This window comes from Leguminivora glycinivorella, chromosome 3 (genome assembly GCF_023078275.1).
Source record: "Leguminivora glycinivorella isolate SPB_JAAS2020 chromosome 3, LegGlyc_1.1, whole genome shotgun sequence".
NCBI lineage: Eukaryota > Metazoa > Arthropoda > Insecta > Lepidoptera > Tortricidae > Leguminivora > Leguminivora glycinivorella.
In genome coordinates, this window is record NC_062973.1 from 3,731,288 (window position 1) to 3,756,183 (window position 24,896).

Genomic DNA, 24,896 nt, shown 5'->3' on the forward strand with positions numbered 1-24,896 from the left:
CATTTGTAGTTTTAGTCATTATTTTTGCATAATGTGTAGTTTTTAAGTTTATTACGAACAAGCTATTGCCCGCGGCTTCGCTTGCGTTAAATTCCAAAATTGCAGAATGCTCCATACAAACTTCCACTTCCCATTTTAGGGAAATGGGGGGTTAGAAAGAGAAAAAAAGTAGCCTATGTCACTCTCCATCCCTTCAAATATCTCCACTTAAAAAATCATGTCAATTTGTTGCTCCGTTTTGTCATGAAAGGCGGACAAACAAACAGACACACACACTTTCCCATATATTATAAGAGTTTCTACAAATATCGATAATTCCCGCCGCTCCTTGCTGCCTACCCCATCCCTAGCTCCCATAACCCCTAGTGCGCGGCCAAAGCTATCCGACCGCACCCGTGTGCCACAGTCCCGCAATTTAAAAAAAATGCGACCCATAAACAAGTGAAGTGTTAGTGCAACGCTGTGGGGGATTTTAACACATGTGGCAAAGGGGCATAAGGTTCGATACGGCGTGGCACAAGCCGGGGTAGTTTGCAACGTGTTTAGACGTCTTTGTGCTTCGGAATGATAAGGTGAGTTTGAAATTAGCTTATTTGAAGCTTTTCCAGGGGTTGCCTACATTTTTGTGTCAATAAAAAATGTTTTAAACACATGTTCATGCTTAATATAAATGATTTTTACTTGTGAAATACTTTTGTGTATACGGATGATTTGGAAAATCAGAATATCGAGTACAGCTCCAATCTAACAGGTAAATTAAGGGAATATCGGTGATGTTTGATATAAATAGTCAAAATCACCCGGATACACTTTACGAAGACTAAAAAAGTCCACAAAACTACGGTTTCCAACTTAAAAATCCAATATCTTATACTTTTAAACGAGCAATTCTTGTATATTTATTTATTTATTTATTTATTTATATACACCGACGATCTCGGAAACCGCTCTAACGATTTCGCTGAAATTTGTTATGTGGGGGTTTTCGGGGGTGAAAAGTCGATCTAACTTGTCCTTAGGTCCCGGAAAACGCGAATTTTCGAGTTTTCATGAGTTTTTCTTCGCGCGCCATCTCGTGTGGAGTAGTTGCATTATTAAGACAGAATTCTTTCGCTCGATGTAGGTACTATTTATTGCAAAAACTAGATGGCGACACAGGTCAAGGCCCCGTATACGAAGCAACAAACATTGAGTAACTTATGAATCGCGGGCGAGGTGTAATAATTTTTTCAAGTCATTTCATATTACTGAAAAAAATACTTACCACGAATAGAAAATTACACAATTTTTTTGAATGCCACATTTTTTGTGGCGGAAGCGCGCCATCTCGTGTGGAGTAGTTGTATTGTTAAGACTGAGAATTCTTTCGATCGATGTAGGTACTATTTATTATCAAACTAGATGGCGACACAGGTCAAGGATACGAAACAACAAACATTGACTAACTTATGATTCGCGGATGACAAAACTTGCGTATTCATTAAGTGCTTTAATTATTATTACGAATTTTAAGCTTCTTCCGTTATCTCAGTAGTATTTTTAAAATTAAATACTTCAAACAGAAGTGCATTCTAGAATTATCCGGAAATAATAGGCACATACCGCCATCTGTTAATTGTAATCCGTACTAGCAAGTACTGTTATTTTAGAACTATGAACAAGTAAAAACGAGCAATTCTTGTATATTCCTTTATTTATTTATATAGACGTTCGCGGAAACCGCTCTAACGATTTCGCTGAAATTTGTTATGTGGGGGTTTTTGGGGGTGAAAAATCGATCTAGCGAAGCCTTATCGCCATCTCGTGTGGAGTAGTTGTATTGTTAAGAGATAATTCTCGGGCGGCGAAATTAACGACCATATAGCTGCGCTTAGCTCAGCGATGAGGTCGATCTAATAATGTTCACAGACAGATCGCATGTGTCAGGGTTTCGAATTTCGGCCAGAAATTAAGTTTTTGTTTTTATTTTTTTTACAACAGTTTTTTTTTAATATAAAGACGTGATATAATAAAATAGAACCGAGCGAAGCTCGGTCACCCAGATATTTTTTATATAATTTAAGGCTCGTATGTCCCGGCACACCTTGCGAAAGTTGTAAAGGAATACACCAACCTATGTATTGTATAGACATTGAAAACTAATTACAGTATCTTATAAATCTGAGTCTTATGTACACAAATATTTTTCTTTTAGGTGTATTTGAAAAATGCGTATTGTTATAGTATTTCAGTTCTGGAACCTTTTTGGATTTTAAGGATGACTGTCTTTTCACTGCAATTCTGCTTTATAGATATGTTTGATATCCAAGCAGCTTAATTAAACCCGTTTCCAACAGTACTAATGCTATGTGAACCAAGGAATATGATTGGTGGATAGGTATTTTCGCGAAAAAGTTTAAAAAAAAAAACTTTTTCTTCTCAAATAGGTAAAAATATTTTTCCTGCTCAGAATCACGAGCCCTTTCGATCCTACTAGATAAAAATAAGCGTTCTAATTTTAATTTTTCCACTTCGTTACTATTTTTCCACTTCGTAACACTTTTTACAGCGTTAAGAAAGTAGAAAGTATGCATACTGATAGAAAATTTTGGGACCATTTTTTTTGTCCTAGATCGAAGGGGCTCGTGATTCTGATTAGAGAAAAACATAAAATTTACCTATCTTAGAAAAAATATTTTTGGTGATTATTCTTGCGAAAAAGCCCGGATATCATGAATATCATGATATCAAACACACGCAGCACACATTAGAGGAAAGGAACCTTGTTGCGACAATGCGACAATGAATAGAATGCACGATGCGACAAAGACATGTCTTTATATTATGGCATTTGTATCAGTTTGTAGTATTGTCGCTTACTTAGACAAAGCCTAGTTTGTCTCCTTGGAAACTGGATCCTTTGAGTAGAACCAAAGGTAATAGAGCTCGAAGACTCATTGGCGACGTTCCGGCAGGCAAGGCAGGATTACAAAGCCTCGAGCATCGCCGTCGAGTTGCGTCCTTGTCCGTCTTCTACCGGATACATTCTGGAGAGTGTGCACAGGAACTGCATGACCTGGTTCCTCCTTCCCCGTTCCATCACCGGACAACCAGGCGCGGGGAGCGGTTTCATCCTTATGTTGTCGACCTACCTTTCATTCGTACGAAGAGGTTTGCCTCTTCTTTCCTAATGCGAACTGCTAAGGAATGGAACATGCTCCCCTCGTCTGTATTCCCGGGCGAATACAATCTGGGTGAATTCAAGTCAAGAGTGAATAGGCTATTACTGAACCAGTGAGCTACAACCTCGGCCTTGTCGTCACTTTCCATCAGGTGCGACTAAGGTCAATCACTGGCCAGTTTATTATTAAAAAAAAAAGATTGAGTAGAAATATACATAGGAATATGGTCAAGAGCGCGCTGTTATTCTGATGCATGCGGTGACAGTTCAGTTTAAGTAGTAAATATGAATAAAATAGTTCTAAATTTCTCAACATGGCGCGTAGTCATATATGTATTTCTGGTCAGGATTGAACTCCTTAAAAGACAAACAAGCGCTGGTGGCCTAGCGGTGAACGTGCGACTTTCAATTCGGAGGTCGCGGGTTCGAACCCCGGTTCGTACCAATGAGGTTTTCGGAACTTATGTGCGAAATGTCATTTGATGTTTGCCAGTCGCTTTTCGGTGAAGGAAAACATCGTGAGGAAACCGGACTAATTCCAATAAGGCCTAGTTACCCTTTGGGTTGGAAGATAAGATGGAAGTCGCTTTCATGAAACTAGTGCCTACGCCAAGATTAGTTGTCACAGCGGACCCCAGGCTCCCATGAGCTGCGGCAAATTCCGGGATAACGCAAGGAGGATGATGAAAAGGCAAAAAAAGTGTAAAAAATAAACTTACCTTACATACCTTGGAACCATAAAGAATAATCTCGCTTCGATGGTGCCACTCCTTTGTTAATGCTCGGTTTGATCGGTTCATATCATGTGCATAAATAATGATATGTTTTTTTTTTTTTTTTTTCACGGATTGCAAAAAGGATGCGGGTTCAAGTCCCGCCGGAAGCGTAAATTTTCCATTTTTTTCCTTTAATATAAAAATAATGAGATGTTGTCAAATTGTCGATATTAAAGTTCTAATATTTCAATGATGTATCGAGGGATGGTTGTCATTGTCAATGCAACTTGACTAGAACTTTTGACAAAAATTGTTCATCATCACCTCATCATCATCTCCTTGCGTTATCCCGGCATTTGTCACGGCTCATGGGAGCCTGGGCTTTGACAACTAATCCCATGATTTGGCGTAGGCACTAGTTTTCACGAAAGCGACTGCCATCTGACCTTCCAACCCGAAGGGTAAACTAGACCTTATTGGTATTAGTCCGGTTTCCTCGCGACGTTTTCCTTCACCGAAAAGAGACTGGCAAATATTAAATGACATTTTGAACATAAATTCCGAAAAACATTGGTGCGAGCCGGGGTTCGAACCCGCAACCTCCTGGACGAAAGTCGCACGTACTTACCGCTAGGCTACCAGCGCTTTTGACAAAAATCGTTACTACATACCAAAGAGGATCTAGTATTATAGAGTAACGTGTTACTGTCGAAGTAAAATGTTTAATCGCAGTGCACAGACTGCCATCTCTTGACACAGGCTTAAAACTTTGGAACCTTAGTTTTGACAATTTGGCCCATATTTGCAGCTTGATGTGTGTTAAAATGTCAAATATTAATATTAGCGCCATCTAGCTGAGCGTAGATACCCCAAAGGTGTAATGCCATCTAGGCCACCGTACTCTTTTTCTGTATGGTACTGAGGTACGTTTTTTTCTTAGACTTTATCTGTCTATACGGAGTTATATATGTCTTTGCTACATACATATAAATTATAGGTGGATAGTTATTCTAAGTATGTTTCTTTTTGGTTTGACTATAATTTAAGTATAATTAGCACGTAACGAATTCGTGACCATTTGACTCCGAAGTTGACATTTAAACCAATAAATACCTAATTATATATCATACGATGCGAAAAAACACGTTTTTAATATTTAAATTAGAAATCTACATTATTATGATTCGCATTAAGTACGGTCGTTGACATCAGTCGTAAAATTGCTCGTAAAAAAATGATAGGCATTTTTGTGCCTCTCTAAATGAGCGAGGGATGAATACCAGTTTTTAGAAGACTTTTTATAATACTATACTTACATTTTACTAAAACGACATTGGGCGTTATAATAAACAGGGTGGATTTTTAAAAAATTATTTCATTTACAAGTCTTTCAGTCGTATTCTTAGAGTTAATAAATGTATAATATAGCCATAGTTATATTTGTTTTGTGACTAAATAGTTTCTAAGGGCCACTTGCACCAACGAAAATGGAGGGTTAAACCGCGGGTTAACCCACCATTTTATATGGAATTTGACAGATGACAGCCCACTAACCCTGAGTTAAGTAGTTGGTGCAAGTGGGCCTAATGTGTTTAAAATGAATTTGAGCACAAGAACAAAAGAAACTGGATTAGATAATAAATCCTGAACGCGCCGGGAAAGGTGGATTTTGATAATGGGTCAGTGATACCTGGGGCCCGTTTCTCGAAAGGTACAAGCCTTGTATTACAAGTGCGCGAACTGTCAAATCGTATGGGTTGTCATGGAAACACACTTGTAATACAAGGCTTGTGCCTTTCGAGAAACGGGCCCCAGGGGCCCATTTCTCAAAACTGAAAGTTACAAGTTACAAGCGGAAGTCTCATTCCAACTTGTTATAGGTATTAGACATTGTCAACCACTTGTAAATTGTAATTTGTAGCTTCGAGGAATGGGCCCCAGACCTTCTCTAGATATATTTATTTATTTAATCGTATGGCAAATTATAAAAGCAATCAGAGTGTAGCCTTGAGGTTGCTAAGCCAGGCAACCAGGTCCGGTGTCACGATGAACAGATCCTCAGCAGGCCCGGGATATGAGTGGAGTGGGCAGCGTTGGAAGATATGTTCAGTAGTCTGCTCTTCCTCTCCGCATTCGCAAAGTGGTGAAATGGCTAGATTTAAATGTAATTATGATTGCTGAAAATTTTGGAAAAGACATATACGGAAATTGGAAAAAAGGAAATATTTGACAGTTTCTGTTTTTTTATTTTTAAATATAAATATTTTTAATTTTTAAGGCCAAATAACAATATGCCACTTTTAATTCTCTCGTTTGTACACGTGAAACGGAAAAAAGTAAAATTATGTTAATTAATCACGACTAAGTGTGTTATGTTAATTATGTTCGACCTGTGAATTACTTTAACTTGCAACAATATCATAACGACACAAAAAGTAACAAACCGAAGTTACATAATATGGCTTATAATATTTTGCAGCGGCACCTAAATCGTGAAAATGGTATAAAGTATTATAAACCATAGACATACCCTTCCAGATAGTCCTTCGTTAGTCTCCCCTATAAAAGAAAACTTCTCATAAAGTTGATACATTTTATGTCTTATTCAGCTCTGTTACAAAATGAATATTACATAAAAAGTAACAAATAATGCCTAACATAAATTTTGAAGCGGTAAATCGTTAAAATTCTATAAATTGTAGACAAACAGTCTAACAGTCAATCAGTGGGTGTCGTAAAAGTCGACTGTGGGATATGGGTTAAATTGTGGCGTAGGCGAGAGGCTGGCAACCTGTCACTGCAATGTCACAATCTGGATTTCTTTCAACCCCTTTTTGCCAAGAGTGGCACTGAAACTTAGTAGTTCATGTGCTCTGCCTATCCCTTTTTATGGAATACAGGCGTGATTATATGTATGTAAACAGTCTAACAATAAGCTTGAAAAAAAAAAACCTTTCTTACAGTAGGTACCTACGACTTTTTATTTACCCCACAATTATCATTAAGTACATAAATTCACAAAATATTTTTGGCCGGTAAATCGTTAAAATGCTATAAATCGTAGACAAACAGGCTATAAGTGGGGTTTTTCCAGACAGTCTGGCGTTAGTCTGACCTAATTTTAGCGATGTCGATCGGCCGCTGGTTCCGTCTGGGAAAACTTCGTTATTATGTTTGTGGATTTGCCTTTACAAATCAAATAAATATGACGGGCAAGTAGACATTTTTACTTATTTAAAAAAATGGATATACATAATGACGACACATATTACTGATATTACATAATGAACCTAATATCATAGATATTTTACAAGTAGTAAACATATATTTATTTCATTCAAATACTACAAAACACATTACACAGGCAATCTTACATTAAAAAAAAAAACAATACCACTAATCACATTTGTCATCCGCAACGCAGGCTTCGTCAGGATAGATATTTTTATAAGTTCATCAAATCTTTATAATCACATTCAAAGACACGCACTCACGCATATGGCACACAACTACACATAAACATACACACAGCACACAGTTACACGTACTTTATTTCAACAATTTCTATTATCTTTGTATAATTTCTTTGAATTAAAAAAAATATTGATCAAATTGAGATAACACTTCAAATCGGACGGTATATATTCCCTCGTATTTTTCACGCAGCGCGATATATCTTTTGTTTCCTATTTATATATCTATCTTGATTGATGTAAAAACTGCATGACCAAACAAAACCAAAGGCTATATTGGTGATGTAGCAGTGCGCAAAACAGAACAAATAAAACTGCCACATCGGAATGAAAATATTTTATTTCCGGGCCAACTTTGGAAGAAATAGCTCACACAAGCCCAAAGCAATAGTTAAAAGGTCTGCAATGTTATTTGCTTTGTTGAAATACGATCCTAACTACAATGGTTGCGCTTTTTTGCCTCATACGTCATGTGTCTCGCACTTTCATACTTAATTTGAACATAGGAACAACTGCGACAGACTTAAAAGGGTGGCCACCTCATAGTTTTTATGCTTGGATATTTTGTTTACACGGGAGTGTTTTGCACTTTACTCGTTTAATATTCGTGGACTATTTATAAAGTTGGAGCTAGACTAAAATAATATGCATAGAATGAAGTAAACTTTTGGTCGTGTTACCTAGATATTTATGACGTTTTCAAGTATAACCATATTGTCGCTTACCATAAGGATGGCATTTTCTATTTTTATATGAATTACCTGCTTAATATTTGGTTAAAAACGACACATCAGGTGGGCAAGCCTTCTTGATTCATCTCCAAGCAGCAGTGTGGTGTAGGAATATATCCATTTTTAAACGGATTTCAATTTATAAATATGCACTACCTTTATCTTTTATGACATCCCAAAGATCATCCTGATGTTGCAGATAATTCACAAGTGTAAGTAGTTTGCATCTTTGTCTTCTACTCGTGTGAATAATTTGACCAAATATCAGATTATTAAAGCAAACGCATTCGAAGCTCAGAAATCGTCAGCATTATACGGTCGTACATTAATTAGTATTAAAGTCCTTGTGCCATGCAGTAACATTTGCATTTCAGCCAATTACATACCAGATGCATTCAATGTGCTCGGATGCTAAAACGTCCTATTCTAATTGATGCAAATTAATTTGCTTGGCTTTGCGACTGTTACCAAGGTACTTACTTAGATGTCTTAGATAATAACTTATACTTTCGTCTTCTCAACTTCGATAACTTCGATTTGGTAGAAACGTACAAGTGCTCGACTCGGTAATGTCCAGTATGTGGCACTTTTCTGTCACATTTATTGATAATGAATTACGATTGAAAGTAACATCTACTGGGACACTGTCGAGCACTGGTACCTTACTCAGTAAATATTAATGATATTATTATAATATCAATAATATGTAGATTTACAGGTTTTCGAACTCAGCGTAATTATAACAAAAGTAAATATTTTTAATAATTTTAGAACAAAACGGGACTTAATCGCGTAAACACTTACATTTATATTAGGCCCGACGTTTCGAACATCACATTATGTTCGTGGTCACGGGTAGACTGGCGAGGAATTGCATCAACATCTTCTAGCCGCGCGAGTTTCTCGAACTACCCGCACTTGTTCTTGATTATTCACTTTTGCGCTAGGGTTGTCACTTTGCCTACACACAACACTCACGACATCAGCCGGTGTGTCCCTCGGTGTTTTTTCACGCTTACATTTGCTAATCACTGGATTCCACGAAGAAGAAATTCCCTGTCCCTCATTTTGGTTGAAATTTCGATGCTTCCTAATTTCAATCGCTTCACGTACTTTTCTGCTGTAGAACAACAGACGTTCCGTTGATAGAATTAAATAAATATAAATGTAAGTGTTTACGCGATTAAGTCCCGTTTTGTTCTAAAATTATGAGTGCAAATCGTGTTAGTCTAAATCAATGTAAATATTTTTCTTTTGATTCAAACTCAAATGGATTTAATTGACAATTTGACACCAAAAATGTCTGTTGAATCCTGTTCTTGGTAGTTCCCAGGTATTACGTCTACATATAAATATATTATTATTTTTTTTATAAATATTCTCGTCTTTATGGGACTTCTACCCCAAATAACTAAGCTCATAAAAATTTTGTTATAAGTTTTTATAATCCCATGCCATAAAGGTCTTGTTTAATAAAAGTTTCATTAGCACTCTTCAAGTAAAAACTATGATGTTGAGTTCTACATGTATCCACTGAACACGCCTACCATATAAAATCGGTGGACACTCTATTTAATAATGCAAAATTATATTATATAATGGTAACTTTATGAAGACTTTTAGCCTTATAATGTTACAACTGTATACTTTACTTTTTCTACGACAGCCAAATATATACCTATCCGAGAACAATAAAATGGGTTAATTTCCATGTACGCTTTCTTCGACTTTTCAGGTAACAATCTGTCAGTAACAGCGCGCACAGCCTTGATTTATAGTTGAGTACATTATTCATTAGAATCACTCATAATAATTAATAACTTAAGATTTTGCACAATAACGTCAACCGATAATAAACTACAAAACCCTAAAATAGTTTCGACAAAGTTTACAAATTTCCAACAAAACACGCGCCGAACAAGCCATAGACAAGATAAATAGAAAATAAGCCGGTTCTCGATTACGAAAAATGTGGTTGAATAGAATTATGCTTTTTACCTTTGTTTTACAATATCTATAATTTCAGTATATTTTTCATCTTGATTTAAATTATGACCAAAAATATTAATTATTTTAAAAAAGCTACTTATTACTGCAATTGAAAACAAACCTGTTAAATGAAAGTTTTACTTAAAAAAAAATGTAACAGATTTCCTATATATTATCCATATATTATGATTACTGCACAGCAGTTGTCATATGCACCTATAGACAAATAGACTTTCTTATCGTTACTCAAATGAAGTTAGTTTGGATACCGCTGACAATAGTCGAATTGACAAAAAGTGCTGGAGTAGAAAAACATTGTAAAACATGAAAAAAATGGACCAGTTACATTTATTTTGTCCCCCAGTCGAGATTTGCCTCGCTGTACTTTACCCGATAAAAATTTACATCTACAAAGTTATAAATAATGTTTACGTGAATTTAACCAATGAGGAGGCAAAACTTTTATCACACCAGTCTACCATAATCATGATTGACGCGACAGTATCTCGCCGTGACATAGATCATAGGTATTGTAAACAGTTCGGGCCGCGGGTGAAGAAAATATGTACACGAAAGGTTCTTACAGTTTATTTACAAGTCAACGATATTGGCATAAGGACTTATAGTGTGTATCCCGGCGAGATAATTTTGCGCCAATCATATGATAGCCCGGCTAGTAGCGTCATTATTATAACCGACTGTTGTTGCTGCCAAATGTCATACATTTATTTTTTCGAAGATTTTTTTAGCTAGGCAACACATAATTGCAGTTGCGTAGTCTATCCTTACCTTTCAGTGTCTTCTCATTACTTGCCTCCTCCATATGGATAGGTACTTATATTGTTTAAAAAAAAAATGCGTGGAGTCTCTCAGCGCGGAAGAAGTGAAACTTCGTAACACAACCTCAAAAATATTCTGTCAAGTGACTTTTACGTTTTTGCGTTTAGTTACTTCCATCTTTTTACTGTTTTGAATATTTTACATTGCTAATGGATCAAATTATTGCAAAAACAAACATATAAAGATACTCTTCCAACCAACCATTCCACAATTCAAAACCATTCTGTCACTGACGGAGTAAGTGAGTGACTGAGTGAGCTGGCGTTTAACACGTTAAACGTATCACTGAGTAAATGAGTGACTGGTTTGACGTGTTAACGTGTTACGCGCTGTCAGTTAGAAGTCGCATTAGAAGTTTCACTTCAATAACGTAATATTTACAAAGCCTACTAGGTAGTAAATAGTTACATAACGATACAAGTGCGTAAAAAGAAAGGTCAAAACGAGTGGCGATAAATTAAAATACGACCGAAGGGAGTTTTAAATCAACACGAGTTACGAATTTCCTTTTTGCACGTGTATCGTACGACGTTTTTCAGTACAGATGAGCCTTCAAAGTTTCGACCTGGTATATAATGAACCACTTCTCGCACTAGTGCGTAAAGAAAACACCATCTGTACTGAAAAATCCATTTCCAACTCCATACATTAGCAAGCAGAATGCAGTGAGAAATGGTAATAGTCAGCTAATGTTCACGTTTGCAGTTTGAGGCGCTTTTGTGGACGATGAATAGGCGGCGGCGGTTTCAAAAGTTATGCGGGACGGAACGATGATAGTTTGTCGTGTTGCTATTAAAATAATGTTACTAGATGGAAGCAAAGATAAGTAAAAAAGTTAGCTGTGAAATGTGAAGCTTTAGTGTGCTGACTTAATTTATACCCATGTTTTATAGGTAATTTTTTTATACGCCAAAACTGCATTTTAGTACTTTTTTCTACTCCCATAGTGTTCTTCGTCATTTACAGTGTCGTGCATAGATGTTTAAAACCCTACCTAAAAGATGCCAGCCTCCGTCCGGCGCCCCGCGCACCCACGCATACGATATAAAGCATTGTTAGGAAGCCTTTAAGGGATATAGCGGGATCGCGGGGCTTCGGGGGTTGGCGGCGGCGCGGGGGAGTGCGACAGGGTGAGGCAGAAGCAGAGGGAAGGCCGGGAAGGAAGGGAAGGAAGAGGTCAAAATACAGGAAACAGTGAGAATTTCACGAAAGTTGTTCTAGAAAACTATTCAACAGGAAGTGCATGGTCGTAGAAAAGTACTTTTATAACACGTAGTGCAATATCTTACACTAGAGCACAAAGATAATTTATGTCCCTACTTCAAAGTGCCCGAACTGTAAAATATCATGCATTTTACGTGCAAACAGGGAATTCATGTCGATTAAAAAAACTACCTTCGGTCGTATTCTTGCCACTAATTTTACTTTTTTAATGTTTAAATATTACTCTTTACAAATCATTTAAAAATTACCCTTTTTATGAAAGTATATTTATCAAATTCGGTTTTTTTATTATTTTTCGTACAGATTTCCAAAGTTGTAAAAAATACATATTAATATTGCAAAAACATACAAAGGTATTCTGTGCTTATTATAGTTAAGGGCATTTATTTGTGTGACGAGCACAGATATTTGTTCCTGAGTCATGAAATGAAATGAAATGAAATGAAATGAAATGAAATGAAATATTTATTTTCCAAGTAGGCATATTACAATGCGCTTCTGAACGTCAAATAAAACTACGCCGGCTCTAACCCTACGCCTCAGCCTCGAGAAGATTTCAGTCCCCCCTCAGTTGGAGGAGGGTATCCACTATGGGACCGGCAAGAAACTCGGCGGGCCACTTCTTTTCAAAACATTACATCTTATATTTAACATGCATTAAAAAAAAAACAAGATACAATTTAATAAGCAAAAGTATTCATAAAAAAAAATATTAACACAAGAAATTATACAAAGTACAAAGCTATTATGATTATTAATAAGAGATGTTAGAGATGTATAGAGTCTCTAAGTGTCAAAGTACATCTAAAAAAAATTATACATGAAGAAAAAAAACCGAATAACTAAAATAACTTTAGAGTTGTAAAAGACTCTTGTTGTCTTAAGCAAAGGGAAAAAAAAATATATGTATACTTAATCTACTTTTTTCCTTGGAGATGTATATGGTCTCCAAGAGTCAGAAAGAAAAATAAACAAACAAGGACCGAACAGAGTGCCTCAACGGACTTTTTCCATGTATTTAAATACTTAACATACGTATATCTTCGCTCCATGTATATAAGTATATATTTATCGGAACCCTTTTGTTTTTGCTGCAATGCACACAGTGTTGGCAAGCATTTTTTTATGTTGTGTACGTAATTTTAAGTCAACTGTATGTTTTTTTGTTCTCTTTTTGTTGTTCTGTGTTGCATTTGTAATTGTGTGTTATTGCAGCATTCAATTAAAGCTTTTATCTATCTATCTATCTATTTAAGTATGCACCCATAGTACTAGTTCTGCTTCTAAATTTCTAAATTTTCTAAATTTCTAAATTTCTAAATTTCTAAATTTCTAAATTATTTATTTTTCAGCAAAGTACACATGCGTAGGGGCCGAATCCTCCTTTTAAGTTTAAAACTTGTATTAGGAGGTATTCGCTCTTTCATACAGGGTTATCTTCAGCGCTTAAAATAATATTAAAGTACAATTGTGATCTTATATAAAATAGGTAGGTACATGCTATTCTCAACTATGTTACATTACAATTTTCAAAGTAGATTTTTAGGTAGTTAGGTAATAATGTTTTTTTGTATCTGAAAGTAAATTTAAAACTAAATTTGAATGTACATTTGAAAGTAAATTTAGGTTAAGGTAAATTCTGCTTAGTTTGGGGCTAAGTTGATCTGCGTAAGAAGTACCCAATATTTATATCTATATTTTACTTTAACTTTTTATTACTCTTTACAAATCATTTAAATTTTACCCTTTTTATGAAAGTATATTTGTGCAATGTAACAGTTTCGTTTTCTTTCAACCCCTTATTTGCAAAGAGTGGCATTGAAGCTTTAGTAGTTTCATGTGTTCTGCCTACCCCTTTATGGGATACAGGCTTGATTGTATGTATGTTGTATGTATGTATATTTATCAAATACAGGTTTATACTACCTTTTTGTGCAAATTGCCAAAGCTGACCCATGAGTAGGTACTCCGTGTTTATATAATTTTAAAAATCAGTTTTATGATATTCAAGTTAGCTACATTATTAATTATAAATCTTTGCTCTTGGTATCGTTTTGTCATGATAGAAAGTACCTAATTCATTTTATGAATCAACCGAAGGTTTTTCAAAAAACGCCTACTCACTCTTAGCCCGTCGTATAAAAGAAGTGAAGTGTCGGATTTCTGAACCTTTGGGTGCCTGAACAGCCTTTGATATGCTAAGTCCGTCTTTCAGCAGAGAGGTGAATTGACGAGCGGATGTTTCGATTGTATGTGGCAGTAATTATGTGGTGGATATTTTATGTGTGTTGGCAGAACATTCAAGTATACTAATACACTTATGTACTAAATAACAGTACATACGTGTGTTAGGTGTGTGTAGTGTGTATAGTACTTGTGTGCCTATTAGGCGAGACGACTAAAAAAATTAACTAGTCCGTCAGTTAGATTATCAAAAAATTTTAGACACGTATTTTTTCTGTTTTCTCGTAAACGAAAAATGACGACGGTACAGTTCGTTGAAGTTTCGCGTGACGTCACGCCTAATAGGTACAATTTTTAGTTAGAATTGACGTCACAAGCCCCCACTCCGGAACTTTAATGCTCTATATCTTTGTATTTTTTCATTAATTAGAAAAAGCGAAAAATGTGTTCAGTATTTTTGGCCGATCTAACTGACAGACTAAACAGAATGCCATTTTTTTATGTAGTCGTCATTCTTATTAATGGTGTAGTGCAATTTTTTTACGTTATTGTTTTATTGAACGGCGTGATCGTGTCATGCTATTTCAGTCCGTCACAGTAAAAAAAGTTAAAATGCAATATATCCATATCTAAATCTACATAAGTATTATTCACCTTAAGAATAGCGAATACTGAGGCTACAAGGAAAATAATAAAAATCACGGAAATAATAATGTGGGAATTTAATATTTTTCTCTCCATATTGATGGGAACTATGAATTTGTATGAACGGTTCGTTTAATTTGTTCATTAAATTACGTTCCCTTTGATCCAAAAAATATTTCCAATAAATTATTTAGACAGTCCTTTTGATGCACGAACAATTTTATTTTCTGAAATTCCATCATATCGAAACATACATTAGTTTCGTCATAATATGTTTTGTTATTAAGATGTTGCATTTAATTCGTTTTTAGGGTTCCGTACCAAAAAGGTACAACAGGAGGAACCCTTATGGTGCGACTCTGTCCGTCTGTCTGTCCGTCTGTCACATTCCTAAATATCTCGAGAACTACTAATGCTATCAACTTGAAATTTGGAATAGTTGTGAACATTGTGAACCTCTACAAATAGAAGGTATAATTTTTTAAATTTATTAATTTTAATTGTAGAAAATGGCCAAAATGAAAGGGGGGAAAACTGTAAATTTCAAGTTACCAGGTCAAGTGGGGTATCGTTAGAAAGAGCTCAAATTGAACGTAAATAAACTATTTTTTATAATTTTTTTGTTGTGAAAAAAAAAAAAAAAGAATTTTGAAGGAAAATGTAAAAAAAAAATTGTTTTATGCTAAATATTACAGGAAAAATATAACCGTGTTTGTATCTTGAAAACTTTTTTTTTATTCACAAAAAACTTTTCACATTTTTACTTTTAATTTACCCACCTTTGCGGATGTATACAGGATGATTCATGAGTCGTGAGCAGGAGTGAACAGGGTACTAGGGAGGGTCACACTGAGCAACTTTCATAATGGGGCAACACTAAATTGTGATTTTTTTTTTTCTTAACTATGACTTAATTGATAGTTAATCATCAATTAAGTCATAATTAGAACGTAACTGATAATTAGCTATCAATTAAGTACTTATCAATTAAGTCATAGTTAAGAAAAATAATCACAATTCAGTGTTGCCCCATTATGAAAGTTGCTCAGCGTGACCCTCCCCAGTACCCTGTTCACTCCTGCTCACGACTCATGAATCATCCTGTATAGTACTGTACTTAAAATTAATACGAGATGTTACGTAAATCATCTTCTTTCCACTAAAGTAAAAATTGTTTAAATCGTACCTATACTTTTGTCTTCTGGTCAAGTCGTTAGAGTTATGTGAAAAACTGGCGAGTTTGAAAGTTTGTACGGAACCCTCGGTGGGCGAGTCCGACTCGCACTTGACCGGTTTTTTAATTATTGTCTTCACTGTGAACTATTTATGAACAAAAAAAAAATGTACTTACCTGCCACTGCAATGGCACAATTTCGATTTCTATAAACCCCTTTTTGCCAAGAGTGGCACTGAAACTTTAGTTGTTCATGTCGTCTGCCTACCCCTTTATAGGATACAGGCATGATTATATGTATGTATGTATGTATATATGTATGTACCTACCTACTATAAAAGGTAGGTACTTCAATATTTACATAAAGGTATTTACATAATTTTCCCTTGATAAATAAATTTGAACCTGAAAATCTTAAACTGTAATCCTATTTTATATAAAGGGAGTAATTTTCAGTCGAATAGTATTTTTCTCTTATACTAAACCGTATGAAATAGCCAGTTATCATTAAAAAAATTGTGTATATTAAAAGCTCCGCAGAGTACCATCATGGGTTCTACGCCAGTTCCTCCTGGAGGTCGGCCAAATTGCTTGCAGACGTAATTCGCTTCGGCCACTCCTTTACGAGGTGAGCGGAAGACAGACGCAACCTGAATCGGTAAATACTTACCTAAGAAAATAGGTAATACCTTTGAAATACGCTTTACAAAGTAGACTGAATACATACATAAACTTACGCGTGTATTTTTGTGGACGATGAGATTAAAATAGGTCATGACCGGAGAAGGGGAGTACTAGAAGAGAGGCCTATGCTCAGCAGTGGGCGATAACGGGCTGATATGATGATAATGTATTTCCAGAAGAAACAGGGACAGCAGATGAATCAGCTTATGTTTCAATGCTACTATTAGCATTAAGGGGTTAAATGAAAATGACATTGTGATGTAGCCGTGACGGGTTGCTAACCTAGTACATAACAGTTAGCCAAATCCACAAATGCTTACGATAATATCGTTATCGCAGCTAGCTATCTCTATTGCTCTTCCGTGTTGGCGTGAGGACTGCGTTTCGATGTGCGTCTAGCATCCACGATTGACATTTCGGCTATGCTTATCACAATTGAAAAATGAAATTATGTACTCGTCACTAGACTCTCTCTTTTTAGGGTTCCGTAATCAACTAGGAACCCTTATAGTTTCGCCATGTCTGTCTGTCCGTCCGTCCGTCCGTCCGCGGATAATCTCAGTGACCGTTAGCACTAGAAAGCTGAAATTTGGTACCAATATGTATATCAATCACGCCGACAAAGTGGTAAAATAAAAAGTAAAAAAAAATATTTTGATAGGGTACCCCCCCCCTACATGTAAAGGGGGACTGATTTTTTTTTCATTCCAAACCCAACGTGTGATATATTGTTGGATAGGTATTTAAAAATGAATAATGGTTTACTAAAATCGTTTTTTGATAATATTAATATTTTCGGAAATAATCGCTCCTAAAGGAAAAAAAAGTGTGTCCCCCCCTCTAACTTTTGAACTATAATTATGTTTAAAAAATATGAAAAAACACAAAACTAGAACTTTATAAAGACTTTCTAGGAAAATGGTTTTGAACTTGATAGGTTCAGTAGTTTTTGAGAAAAATACGGAAAACTACGGAACCCTACACTGAGCGTGGCCCGACACGCTCTTGGCCGGTTTTTAATTCTATACTAGTTCTACACTTTCTCTCTTTTCAATTCTATACTAGTTATAATTCACCAACACCAACATAATTATGATATGACAGGGTGTCAAATAGAAGCCCTGTTGCGACCCCTCGCGTGAGATTACTATTGATCTCGCACAACGCAGCAAACACGTTACACGATTCTACAAACTTAACAGAGTTACGCGTACATAATACTCGTATTACATAATATAATTATAAAGTACGCTCGTCGACAAACTATCAACCATCAAGGTATATCAAGTTAACTGACAGCGCGTCGACTAAGAGCCTACAGTATAAATTACCTAGAATCGCGATTAAAAAAAATAAAATAAAAATAAATTATTTATTCAATAAAAGTGAAACAGTTTTTACATATAACTTTCCGCCAAACTGTAGAACAGTTTGTTGGCAGGAATAGGCTCCCTTTCATCACATTTACTGTTATTTCTTAACACAGTGTGTGTAATTTATTATCATAATTTATTGTCATCAATCACGAAATAGTAATTTTTAAAGTACCAATTAAAGCCTATACCTATAGGACTATTGCAAGGAGGGCGCTGCTATTCTGATGTAATGGAGTGACAGTTCAGTTTAGTATGAAGAAAATAGTTCTAATGAAATTTCGCAAGATGGCGCGTAGTGATATATATTTCTGGTCTTTATAAAATATTTTATTTTATTTGAACTCGAGGAAGTGAGGTTTTACGATGTTTTAACATTAAAAAGACGTATCATTCTGAATTTAGGTATGCTATTTGACGACATTTCAATTTTAAAGTTTATATTCAATATCCCAGTAAATATTGAACCTATCTTCGGCAAACATCAAGAGCCGATTCAGATTCACCAATTTTTTCCGATGTTTATTTTGTTTTGATACGATATAGATAACCGCTCGCTGATTGATCAGTGAAATGATCTGTGGGGGTACGTATTAATTTAAAACGTAATTATTTGTTTCGAGACATGGCTTATAAATTATGTGCTTGTAACTACATGAATAAAGTTAAATTTGTAGATTTCATAAGAGTTTGAAACTGCGATTATCAAAAAATAGTCAATAGCGAAATATTATTAGAAACCGTATTTCGGCATGCCTTTTTATATTGTATATTGTATGTAAGATGCGCACCCGTAACCAGCTTATTTCACCACAGTCACATTGACACTTTAATACTGACAATTTTATTTTATGCCTATTTCTGGGCTGATAAGTAACTCTGCGTCAATATTTCCTTGTTGAACAGACAATGAACGGCATTTGCCACGGCTCAGGGGAGCCTGGGGTCCGCTTTGACAATTAATCCCAAGATTTAGCGTAGGCACTAGTTTTTACGAAAGCGACTGCCATCTGACCTTCCAACCTGAAGGGTAAACTAGACCTTATTGGAATTAGTCCGGTTTTCTCACGATGCTTTCCTTCACCGAAAAACGACTGGCAAATATCAAATGGCCATCAAACACCGTACAATTTGCAAAATTAGAATCAGTCTTCAGGTAAAAGGCGTTTCAAGTTTACGACTCAAGCCTCGTGCAACATAAATGGAACCGTCTCTACCACCTCATTTAAAAGGTCTTAAGCGACATTTATTTCTAAGAATCATATGACATTTTTAGAAGAGCAAGAGTGGAGCAATCGGCAATAGGGTCACGCACTAGAGTGGAACAGAAATTTTAATGCGTACCTGTCGTAGAATAAGGAATTAGAATGAGATCAAAATGTGTTTTAATGAACTTGAACTCTGTCTAGCCATTAAAATAATTAGGTATCATAAAAATGAGTCAAATGGATACAACAGGTACACACACACATAGACAGACAGACAAACGCACAGACAGACACGTCAAACTCATAACACCCCTTCGTTTTTGCGTCGGGGGTTAAAAATGTCTCCATTTCCGTGATGACAAAGTTGTAAACAACGAAAATACAATGGCAAATTCCGGATAGAAACAAGGATAATATAATCCAAACCTTTAGCGTTAAATTATCCTAAGTCCCCACAATTTTATATACAGATAAGTCCTTTTAGAATTGAAGACAACCCTTATCAACTATTCATCTGGAAAACAAAACAAGGAAAGCTTTCGTTAGGGTGCTTCAAGCTTATACTTCGGAATCCGACAAGAAATGTTTTCGATAAGATTAAAATGGATAAAAAGGTCTTCTCTATATTTTATTAGTTTATTAGACTAGTTATAATGTATTCAATTCTGTAATCATATTAAGTTTTAACGTATTGACAAATGTGTTAGAAAAATAATAATTATCCTTTCATATTTTATATTATTTCATTTCGATCGTGTGTTTTTCATTTTTATATATCTTTATTTTCATGAACGCAAATGGATAAGAAACTAAGAATAAACTTTAAAGCTAGCTCATATCTAAGATAGGTCCTTGAGGCATTTTACCAAGGATGCTGGCGACATTTTCTTGCTGTGGGTATCGCAATGCTGTTACGTTGTGCGAGGGAGTCCCTAGCTCTTTTTTTTAGTAGTTAGTATTCAAATCTCAAAAGTATATTTAATTACTAGGTTTTGCCCGCGGCTTCGCTCGCGTTAGAAAGAGACAAAATGTAGTCTCTGTTACTCTCCATCCCTTTAACTATCTCCACTTAAAAAATCACGTCATTTCGTAGCTCCGTTTTGCCGTGAAAGACGGACAAACAAACTGACACACACTTTCCTACCTATGATATTATAAGTATAAACCATGTTTTTTTTTTTTGTTTTTCGTTAAATTCGACACGCAGTTAGGTTCAACATCACCCTGTATATCGCTTTTTGTTAAATTCGATTTTTTTTCATTTCCATGCATAATAAATGGATTAAGTTAGTGTGAGAGGACTTTAATCATAACATTAAAGTCATTGTCAAGTGTTTGACGGCACATGTCAAAATAAATAACATTAGGAAGTGGTAAAGGATGCCACACACGTATTCAGTTTTTTTTAAGACGATACGATACAGGTCAATTCTCCATACAAACGCTCTCGACTATTTCCTCCTTAGTTTTTGAAGATAGAGCAATGATTTTTTAAACACAAATTATTATAATTTTTATCTGTGTCGGACCGTTTTGATTTTTTTGCTATTTTTATTTTAAAAGACGCTAGAGCCAATCAAAAATTTCTAAAAACGGCCTTTTTCAATATGGCTCAAAAGAAGGTGTGATACTCAAGATCCGTAACAATTAGCCAAAAAATCTAAACGGTCCGACACAGATTAGTTCATTGTTATTCAGATTCTCAAATTTCGTTCCGTTTAAATAACTTTTGAAGGAGAAAACAGTCGAGAGCGGAACTTCTATTTTAAAGATTTCCTCGCAATATCTTTTAACTGAGTTGTTCTTAATGGACATTTTTTTCTTCGATAAATCTTTTTTTAGTTAATTAGGCTGCAGAGACGCATAAAAGACGTAAATACGGAGGTCTCGACGCCAATTACAACTTTGTTGCTTTTGGCGTCGATTTCCTCGGTCCGTGGGGCCCGGGCGCCCAGATTTTATACAAGGACTTGGCGAAGCGGCTGACTGAGACTACGGGGGACAAAAGAGCTGGCAGCTTCCTCGCTCAACGTATAAGTATTGCGATTCAGCGAGGAAATGCTGCCAGCATCTTGGGCACTATGCCCCAGGGGCCCTCTTTAGACTTAGATTTTTAGTTTTAGTTGGTTTTAGTATTATTTTTTTTAATGCCTAGTTTATAATATTTATTGTACCAAATTTTTATTTAAGTGTTATTATTAATAAAGGTTACTAGTTGTTTATTGAATGTAAAAAAAAAAGTTAATAACACTAGTATATTTAACTGAATTTCCCAAGTTGAAAGGGGGACTCTTTTCCATTTTAGCATTTTCGCTCCCGTAGCGTCTTAATCATTCGATAACCGTAAGAGTTAAGAGGCTAGTTTCTTAGAAAATTAATTGTATTTGAACTAAAGAATCTTCCCTTAAAGTTAACGGAATTCAATAAAAACAGGGTGTATAAGTAATAAAGTATGTATGGATTACCTACTGACAAACCAAACCCTAATAAAGTATCGATAAAATGACCAAACCTTGTTTTCTATAGTAATAATATCGACCACATTCCCCAAGAGATCAACTCACTACACACTAAGCCCAGATCGAGGACTACGAGGGAAAACCTGATAAGTAACAAAAACAAATAATCTAGAAAGTTTTATTTGTAGAGAAGGTAGATGTAGTCATCATCCTCCTTGCGTTATCCGTGCATTTGCCACGGCTAATGGAAGCCTGGGGTCCGCTTTGACAACTGATCCTTGGGACTTGGCGTAAACACTAGTTTTATGAAAGCGACTGCAATCTGACCTTCTAACCCGAAGGTTAGCTAGGCTTTATTGGGATAAGTCCTGTTTCCTCACCATGTTTACAAGGTAGTTGTTTTTTGCTGTTTATTGTTGTCTATTTACAGTATTGCCTAAGAAAACGAAGAATTCATGATACATTATAAATTATATTACCAGAATATGTAATGTCTGTTGTGATTCTGTGTCGCCGTGATGACCTTAATTCATAATGTTCTGTGCTACTACAGTCAAGTGCAAAAATACGTATCGATTTTATCCGCTCGAAAATATGTACCGAGACCTTATTCCGCCGACATAAAGTGCTATGGGACATATTTTTGATAAGTTGTACGCACCCATATTTTTACACTTGACTGTACTAGTAAATCATAGCACGTTCGATGAAATTCAATTTCACAGTCACATGAAATGATTGACGATATTATGGTCTAATGGTAAAATAATAAGCAAGTCACCGTTTTCAACCGGTATTTTAGTGACAAAACCCCGTATGCGAGATTCAAAAATCACCCTCGATCTAAAATTCTGATATATTTGAATCAACACTATTGATTGACGAATTGAAATCCACGTTTGACCCAGATCGAATCACTTGCACCACCATAACCCGCATTTTTTTGCGATGTAAATTAAGTAATCTTCAGTGTTAGTTAAAGTAACACAAATTAATTACCTGCTTGCTCAAGGATTTATTGTTTTTTTTTTAAGCCACATACATCAATGATTATCAAATAAGCTTGAAAATTCCCGATATTTCGACGCAGTTGCGTGCATCATGATCACGGAAAACCGATCAGTTTTGCGTGATCATGATGCATGCAAAAAGGTAATCACGGTCTATATCCCGGTCAATATAAGTCTAATGAAAAAAACCGTGAATCATTAAAAACTCTTAAGCTTGAAAATACCTATGGGATTAAAACCATAATAACAATTTTAATTCAAAACAGCCATTTTTGACTTATTATGCTTTACCCCCCAGTCCTCGAGATAGTGTAGCGCAGGGGGCGGTCAAGATAAATAGCGTCAGATACTTGATTTAGCTCTGCTCAACAACTGCAATGTTGTTTTATTGCGCGATTTAAACTTTATGATAAGTTAAAAAACATCACGTACCTATCACATCTGGATGGTGCAGGCAAGTTATAAAATATATATAAAAATAAAGGACCAAAATAAATATTTCAGGGAGGCTCCCATACATTAGACATAATACAGTATGTAAACTAACGAAAACCATTTACTGTAACCCGTAAATGTCCAGGTGATACTGAGAAACTTTTACTATGGGATCAACCCCGAAATCACGAAAATATCTTCTGACAGTTTCATAGGTAGTTTTATTTTATAGTAAGTATTTCCTATGGGAGAGTAAATTTTTATTTCGCGTTTTGGGTGTTGGTCCCATAGTAAAAGTTTCTCAGTATCACCTGGACATTTACGGGTTACAGTAAATGGTTTTCGTTAGTTTACATACTGTATACGACGACCGGTCTGGTGCAGTCGGTAGTGACCTAGCCTGCTGCGCCGCGGTCCCGGATTCGAATCCCGGTAAGGGCATTTATACACATAGATATTTGTTCTTGAGTCATGGATGTTCTGTGCATATAAGTATTTATATATTATATATATCGTTGTCTGAGTACCCACAACACAAGCCCCCTTACCCAGTTAATGACACATATGTGGGTAATAATAAGAATAGTAATTCTTGTTAATTAATTTATTTCATTCATTTAATTTAATTTATTCATTGTAAAGTCATGTACATACATTAAAATGCAGGTGTAATGCAGTAGGTAGGTCAGTTCATGACGCTCTGTGAGGGCATACAACAAGCTTATCTTAACTAATCTAGGCTAAAAATAAAAAATATACAATGTTTTTTCTAAATCTAGTACAATAAATTGGTCAATAATAATAAATTTCATTTTATAAAAGTTAAAAAATAAATCATAGTCAGAATCAATAAATTATTAAGATTAATTAAAAAAAAAGAATTAAAATTTCACAATTAAGATATTAATAATTATTTAAAAAATATAGTTTAAAAGAATAAAATAATAATCATAGGTTATCATCAAAGACATCTTTAACTGAGTAATAACATTTACCTAATAACAAATTTTGCAGTTTAGTCTTGGGGTATTTGTTTAATTGAGTCTGGAATTTTATTGGTTATTAATATACATTTGTTTGTAGTGAGGGCTATTTTTATACATTTGTAAGTTCGTTTTGGGTAGTTGCAGTTTGTTTCTGTACTGTGCTCTAGTTGTTGGCTTATTCTGTTTTTGTTCGAATAAATGAGGATTTTCGCGAACAAAGGTGAGAAAGGAATGAATGCCTTTGTGTTGGGGTACAAAGGGGCGTAAAAAGAAATATAATAATAATTAATTGTCTATTTGGTGGCACACAGCTGATCAGCTGATCAACTGTAGCCGTGACCTTACTACATGGCACTCTAGCATAGACCAACCCCTATAGACATCCATTACAAGACGACTCGCGGTCACCAGCCTTACTAGTATTTGCAATGATATCTGGGCGACCGAGCTTCGCTCGGTTCTATTTTAATATATCACGTCTTTAGATAAAAAAAAAACTCTTATAAATACAAAAACAAAAAAAAAAAGACAAAAAACAAAAACTTAATTTCTGACCGGGATTCGAAACCCTGACACCTACGATCTATCTGCGTACATTAGACCGA

The 24,896-nt window shown here is 35.3% G+C and overlaps 1 protein-coding gene across 4 annotated transcripts in view; it reads left to right on the forward strand.

Moving 5' to 3' along the window:
- Nucleotides 1-390: 390 nt before the first annotated feature.
- Nucleotides 391-24,896, forward strand: part of LOC125242637 — a 112,800-nt gene continuing 88,294 nt past the window's right edge. For all 4 annotated transcript variants that reach the window (XR_007178896.1, XM_048151465.1, XM_048151469.1 and 1 more), the window contains exon 1: nt 391-572. The gene's annotated coding sequence lies outside the window, so the exon portion shown is untranslated. The remainder of the gene's footprint in view (nt 573-24,896) is intronic.